The sequence below is a fragment of the Staurois parvus genome, unplaced genomic scaffold, assembly GCF_062004578.1.
Source record: "Staurois parvus isolate SC_StPar_1 unplaced genomic scaffold, SC_StPar_1.0 ptg000449l, whole genome shotgun sequence".
Lineage (NCBI taxonomy): Eukaryota > Metazoa > Chordata > Amphibia > Anura > Ranidae > Staurois > Staurois parvus.
In genome coordinates, this window is record NW_028318245.1 from 1,912,501 (window position 1) to 1,919,382 (window position 6,882).

Here is a 6,882-nt window from a genome sequence, read left to right on the forward strand (position 1 = left end):
TGTGCAAGGAGGAACAGGATGAGCCCTGCCAGAGCCCTACAAAATGACCTCCAGCAGGCCACTGGTGTGAATGCCTCTGACCACACAATCAGAAACAGACTTCATGAGGGTGTCCTGAGGGCCCGACATCCTCTAGTGGGCCCTGTGCTCACTGCCCGGCACCATAGAGCTGGATTGGCATTTACTATTGAACCCCAGAATTGGCAGGTCCACCACTGGCACCCTGTGCTTTTCACAGATGAGAGCAGGTTCACCCTGTGCACATGTGACAGATGTGAAAGGGTCTGGAGAAGCCGTGGAGAACGTTCTGCTGTCTGTAACATGGTTCAGCATGACCGTTTTGGTGGTGGGTCAGTGATGGTCTGGGAAGGCATATTCATGGAGGGATGCACAGATCTCTACAGCCTAGACAATGGTACCCTGACTGCCATTAGGTATCGGGATGAAATCCTTGGACCCATTGTCAGATCCTACGCTGGTGCAGTGGGTCCTAGGTTCCTCCTGGTGCGGTGGGTCCCTCCTGGTGCAGTGGGTCCCTCCTGGTGCAGTGGGTCCCGGGTTCCTCCTGGTGCAGTGGATCTTGAGTTCCTCCTGGTGCAGTGGGTCCCGAGTTCCTCCTGATGAGGTGGGTCCCAGGTTCCTGGTGCGGTGGGTCCCGGGTTCCTCCTGGTGCAGGGGGTCCTGGGTTCCTCCTGGTTTAGTGGGTTCTGGGTTCCTCCTGGTGAAGTGGGTCCTGGGTTCCTCCTGGTGCACAACAATGCCCGGCTTCGTGGGGAGAGTATGCAGGCAGTTTCTGGAGGATGAAGGTATTGATACCATTGAATGGACCCAACACTTGCCTGACCCAAATCCAATAGAACCCCTCTGGGATATCATGTTTTGGTCCATCCGATGCCGCCAGGTGGCACCTCAGACTGTCCAGAAGCTCAGTGATGTCCTGGTCCAGATCTGGTAGGAAATCCCCCAGGACACCATCCGTGGTCTCATTAGGAGCCTCCCCCAACATTGTCAGGCATGCATACAAGCACGTGGGGGCCACACAAACTACTGAGGGCCATTCTGAGTTGCTGCAATGACATTTCAGCCAAATGGACTCGCCTGCTGCATCATTTCTTCACTTTGATTTTCGGGGTGTCTGAATTCAGTCCTCTGTAGGTCGATCATTTTAATTTCCATCCAACTATGGGGCGTCCTTACGTTCCTCACACATCACCCCGTCCATGTCAGTATAGAGATCCAGCAGGTGATTCGTCCCCATTGAGATCTGATGGGTTTTCAGAGTCTTCCTTTCATTTTTTGGAGCATAATACCAATAGCAAATATTAAATAAAAATTATTGGATAGAAAAAACAACACAGCAAAGAAAAAAGAGCAGCCACCAGTCAGACTTGTAAGTCCCAAATATGTAAACCAAATCTCCTCTATGGAGATATATGACCACGTTCCATTAACCCTTAAACAGTGTCCATTGAGGCAGAGATCGACAAATCCCAGGCACCAGGTTGCCATGGCAACTAGCTTTTTGGTCTTGGCGCCTGTGCTTTTGACAACCCATGCACTGCTGACACCAATTTGCACTCTCAAAGCCTGGCGCTTAGGTGGGTTCTCAGTCTGAGAGTCGGGTAATGAACTTCTACTCATGGGCGGGTCTCAGGGGTGGTCCCCGTCTTAAAGGAGCTGGGCCTTCCCTCTCATGCAACGTGTGATGGGCCAAGCTGTGAAGCCGATTGGATGGGATCAAGTGTCTCCTCTGCCCAGGGAGGGCGAATCAGATGTTGGGGGCTGAACCTGTGTGGAGGTTGGCGGCTCCCTGTCACAATTGGGCAGTGCAGAGTGTAGCGGGCTATCAACACTCTGCTCTGCTCTCCGGGTGATTGGGTGGGAGGAGGAAGGAGCTTCGCTGCCATGGGCTGCACGGTGAGTGCTGAGGTCAAAGCGGTTGTCCCCCACACCCCACACGTGTGCCCTCTCCACCAAGCAAAAAAATTGAGCCCCCCCCCCACTCTCACATATATGCACATTCACCTGTTGAGGCACCTACGCCTGAAAACGTCTATTGCTCTACACGTTACATATTGCCACGCACGCCAGAATGGGAGCAACAATTCTAGCACCAGAGCTCATGACCAGACCTTCGTAATGCTAAATAAAGCTTTGATAGTTAAAAAAACCTGCCTCCTAACTTTTTCTATCTGGCTCCTAGGTTCAAAGCAAATTTGTCAAGCCCTGCATTAAGGTGATTCATTTGGTGTAATATAGCTCCTTTTCTCCAGGTGTAAATGACAAAACGCGTAGGGCGGGGCTTCCAATGTACGCCGCTTCCGCTTGGTGGAACGCAAATCGGCTTTTCAGTTTTATTTCCTGCTTTTAACTTTGATGTACACTATATCACCAAAAGCATTGGTCGGCCTTTCCACGCACATGACCTTTTATGGCCTCCCAGTCTTAGTCCGTAGGGATCACGTCCATCGGATTGCCAAACAGAGAAGTGTGATTGGTCACTCCAGAGAACACGTCTCCCCTGCTCTAGAGTCCAGTGGCGGCGTGCTTTACACCACGGCATCTGATGCTTTGCATTGCACTTGGTGATGGAAGGCTTGGATGCAGCTGCTTGGCCATGGAAACCCATTCCATGAAGCTCTCTATGCACTGTTGTTGGGCTCATCTGAAGGCCACACCAAGTTTGGAGGTCTTTAGCTATTGACTCTGCAGACATTTGGCGACTTCTGCGCACTGTGCGCTTCAGTATGCACTGACCCCGCCCTGTCATGTGACGTGGCCTACCACTTGGTGGCTGAGTGGCTGTTGTTCCCAGTTGCTTCCACTTTGTTATAATCCCACTAACAGTTGAGCGTGGAATATTTAGTAGCCAGGAAATGTCACGGATGGACTTATTGCACAGGTGGCCACCTATCACGGGACCACGCTTGGAGTCACTGAGCTCCTGAGAGCGACCCATTCTTTCACCAATGTTTGTAGAAGCAGTCTGCATGCCTAGGGGCTTGATTGTATACACCTGTGTCCATGGAGGGGATTGGAACACCTGAATCACATGATATGGAGGGCAGGGCCAATACTTTGGGCAATCTAGTGTATATGTGAGTGCATTTTTATCTTCTTGGCTAATTGAATAAATAATATTCCACTATGAGGGGCTCCCTTATCTCTCTGTTTTCAAGTTAATGGTGTACTATGTTTTGGTTTTTTTAAAGCACAGATGTACTATCTATACAAAGATCCAGGAGGTTGCTTGGGAAGGGCTTGATGGACATATATCATCTCAGGAGAAGAAACTACCCATTGTAACAAGCAGATGTTGACCTCTTGTAACAAAGAGGTCAAAAGTTCCAATGAGTGCGGTGTGTGCACTGTGGGTGCCGAGGAGGATCACTTTATTATTTCTAGTGTTACCTCACCAGATCACATAGTTGGACTAATAACAGTGCTGTGCACTGTCACATATGGATTTGATTGCACTTTAATGGACACAGTGTATGGGTTAAAAAAAGTATCAAGGGATGCATTTATGACTCTATGGGATCTGGTCTTCAGAAGCTAGGTCTCCTCTATAGTACAGAGACCTGCATTTATGACTCCATGGGATCTGGTCTTCAGAAGCTAGGTCTCCTCTATTGTACAGAGACCTGCATTTATGAATCCATGGGATCTGGTCTTCAGAAGATATGTCTCCTCTATACTACAGAGACCTGCATTTATGACTCCATGGGATCTGGTCTTCAGAAGCTAGGTCTCCTCTATAGTACAGAGACCTGCGATAAGGACTCCATGGGATCTGGTCTTCAGAAGCTAGGTCTCCTCTATAGTACAGAGACCTGCCTTTATGACTCCATGAGATCTGGTCTTCAGAAGCTAGGTCTCTCCGCTATAGTACAGAAACCTGAATTTATGACTCCATGGGATCTGGTCTTCAGAAGCTAGGTCTCTCCTCTTTAGTACAGAGACATGCATTTATGACTCCATGGGATCTGGTCTTCAGAAGCTAGGTCTCTCCTCTTTAGTACAGAGACATGCATTTATGACTCCATGGGATCTGGTCTTCAGAAGCTAGGTCTCTCCTCTATAGTACAGAGACCTGCATTTATGACTCGATGGAATCTGGTCTTCAGAAGCTAGGTCTCTCCTCTTTAGTACAGAGACATGAATTTATGACTCCATGGGATCTGGTCTTCAGAAGCTAGGTCTCTCCTCTATAGTAAAGAGACCTGGATTTATGACTCCATGGAATCTGGTCTTCAGAAGCCAGGTCTCCTCTATAGTACAGAGACCTGCATTTATGACTCCATGGAATCTGGTCTTCAGAAGCTAGGTCTCTCCTCTTTAGTACAGAGACCTGCATTTATGACTCCATGGGATCTGGTCTTCAGAAGCTAGGTCTCTCCTCTATAGTACAGGGGTGGGCAACCTGCAGCTCTCCAGCTGTTGTGGAACTACATTTCCCATGAGGCATGAAGTTACAAGCATGACTTTACAGGTCCCATGAGACATTGCAAAGCTGACAATTACAGCTATGACTTGCAGAGGCATTATGGGACTTGTAGTCCTGCAACAGCTGAAGGGCTGCAGGTCACCCACCCCTGGTTTATACAGTGGCTGTACAAGCCATTATCTTTCCATTTCAGTCTGGTGCCAGTGTAATTTTCTGCAAAAATGCAATTTATTATGGGCAACCAGGAGGCTTTTAGTACATTTCTGGTGCATGGAACATCCCCACAAATGTCACTTCCCGCTTGTGTGATTGGTTCACTGATTTTCTCATAAGCCTGCACTAAGATACAAGTCAGATTTTAGGCATCCTCTGCAATAGGAATTTCAGATTTGGTAAGATACTCCCCCAAGGGGTAAAGAGTTCTAAAGGGATGCAGACCCTGCAGCTTTTCCAATTAGAACACTGAGAGTACACCAGGAGATTATAATGAACCAGGCCCTCCCATTCAGAATTAGTCTGGTAAAACAAACAGCTATTTCTTTGTAGCAACACAAGGTATAATGGGTTACTATTCCTCTCACTAACAACAATGATGGGGCACTATTCTTCCCACTGACACCAGTGATGGAGCACTATTCCTCCCACTGACAACAATGATGGGGCCAGGGGCGGACTGACAACTCATGTGGCCCCCGGGCAATAGGGGATCATGGGGCCTCTGTGTCCTTGCCCAAACTCAAAAAAGCCTATGAAAAAGGTACCAGGGGCATCTCATAGGGCCCCCTACTGACCCTGGGCCCTCGGGCAGTGCCCGAGTTCCCAAATGGTCAGTCCGCCCCTGGATGGGACACTATTCCTCCCACTGACATCAATGATGGGACACTATTCCTCCCACTGACACTAATGACAGGGCACTATTCCTCCCTCTGACACCAATGACGGGGCACTATTCCTTCCACTGACACCAATGACGGGGCACTATTCCTCCCACTGACACCAATGACGGGGCACTATTCCTCCCACTGACACCAATGACGGGGCACTATTCCTCCCACTGACACCAATGACGGGGCACTATTCCTTCCACTGACACCAATGACGGGGCACTATTCCTTCCACTGACACTAATGATGGGGCACTATTCCTCCCACTGACAGCAATGAATTGGGCACTATTCTTCCCTCCTGATACCAATATCCAGCCCGTTTAAAGTCTGAGGAACAGTAAACTAGCCCTTTGTTTAGAAAGTTTGGAGACCTCTGATCTATAGGAATCTGGAAGCCATCTGCCCTTAGCTCAGGCAGGAGGGCATGCTTAGCTGATAAAGACCCTCCTGAAGACTCCTGAGATATATGACATCATTTGCCTAGGCATGGAAACCAGGAAGTAACTTCAGAAATGTAAAAAACTCTGTTTAAATCAAGCAAATATGAAATACTTTCCTATCTGTTTACTAATAGTAGCAGTATAGGGCTCATACGTAAATAGACAAAGTCGGAGTCCCCCAAGGCTGTGTCCTCGGACCCCTTCTCTTCTCCATCTACACCTCCTCCCTTGGCAAACTAATACACTCCCACGGCTTCAATTACCACCTGTATGACGACGACACGCAAATTTACCTCTCCACCCCCCATCTCACCCCCTCTTTCTCCACCCGCATCGCCCACCTCCTGAACGACATATCAGACTGGATGTCGCTCCATTTCCTCAAATTAAACCTGTCCAAAACCAAGCTCCTGGTCTTCCCCCCACCCCTCGCTCCCCCCCATCCTCTCCATCACTACTAACAACGTCACCATCACTCCCACTCCACACGCCAAAGTCCTGGGTGTCACCCTGGACTCGAACCTTTCCTTCCTACCTCACGTCCAATTACTATCAAGATCATGCAGGCTCCACCTCCGCAACATCTCCAAGATACGTACATTCCTAACCCCAGACACTACTAAACAACTCGTACACTCCCTCATCATCTCACGTCTGGACTACTGCAACTCCCTTCTCACTGGCCTACCCAAACGAATGCTATCCCCACTCCAGTCTATCCTGAACTCAGCGGCCAGACTCATCCACCTCACCAACCGCTCCACATCTGCCACCCCCCTCTGCCAATCCCTTCATTGGCTATCGATTGCCCAACGCATCAAATTCAAACTGCTAACCCTGACCTACAAAGCCATTCACAATGCCGCCCCAAACTACCTAACCAACCTGATACCCAAATACTACCCTACCTGTGCCCTTCGCTCCTCATAGGACCTCCTACTCTCTAGCTCCCTGATCTCCTCCTCCCACGCCCGATTGCAGGATTTCTCCAGGACTTCCCCCATCCTCTGGAACTCCCTACCCCAATCCATCAGACTGTCACCTACCCTCCTCACCTTCAGGCACACCCTGAAAACCCACCTCTTCAGGGAAGCCTACCCCACCCTCAC

The 6,882-nt window shown here is 49.3% G+C and overlaps 1 protein-coding gene across 1 annotated transcript in view; it reads left to right on the top strand.

Moving 5' to 3' along the window:
* LOC149453271 (uncharacterized) overlaps window positions 1–6,882 on the top strand; it is a 227,083-nt gene that overhangs the window by 18,725 nt on the left and 201,476 nt on the right. The window lies entirely within an intron of this gene.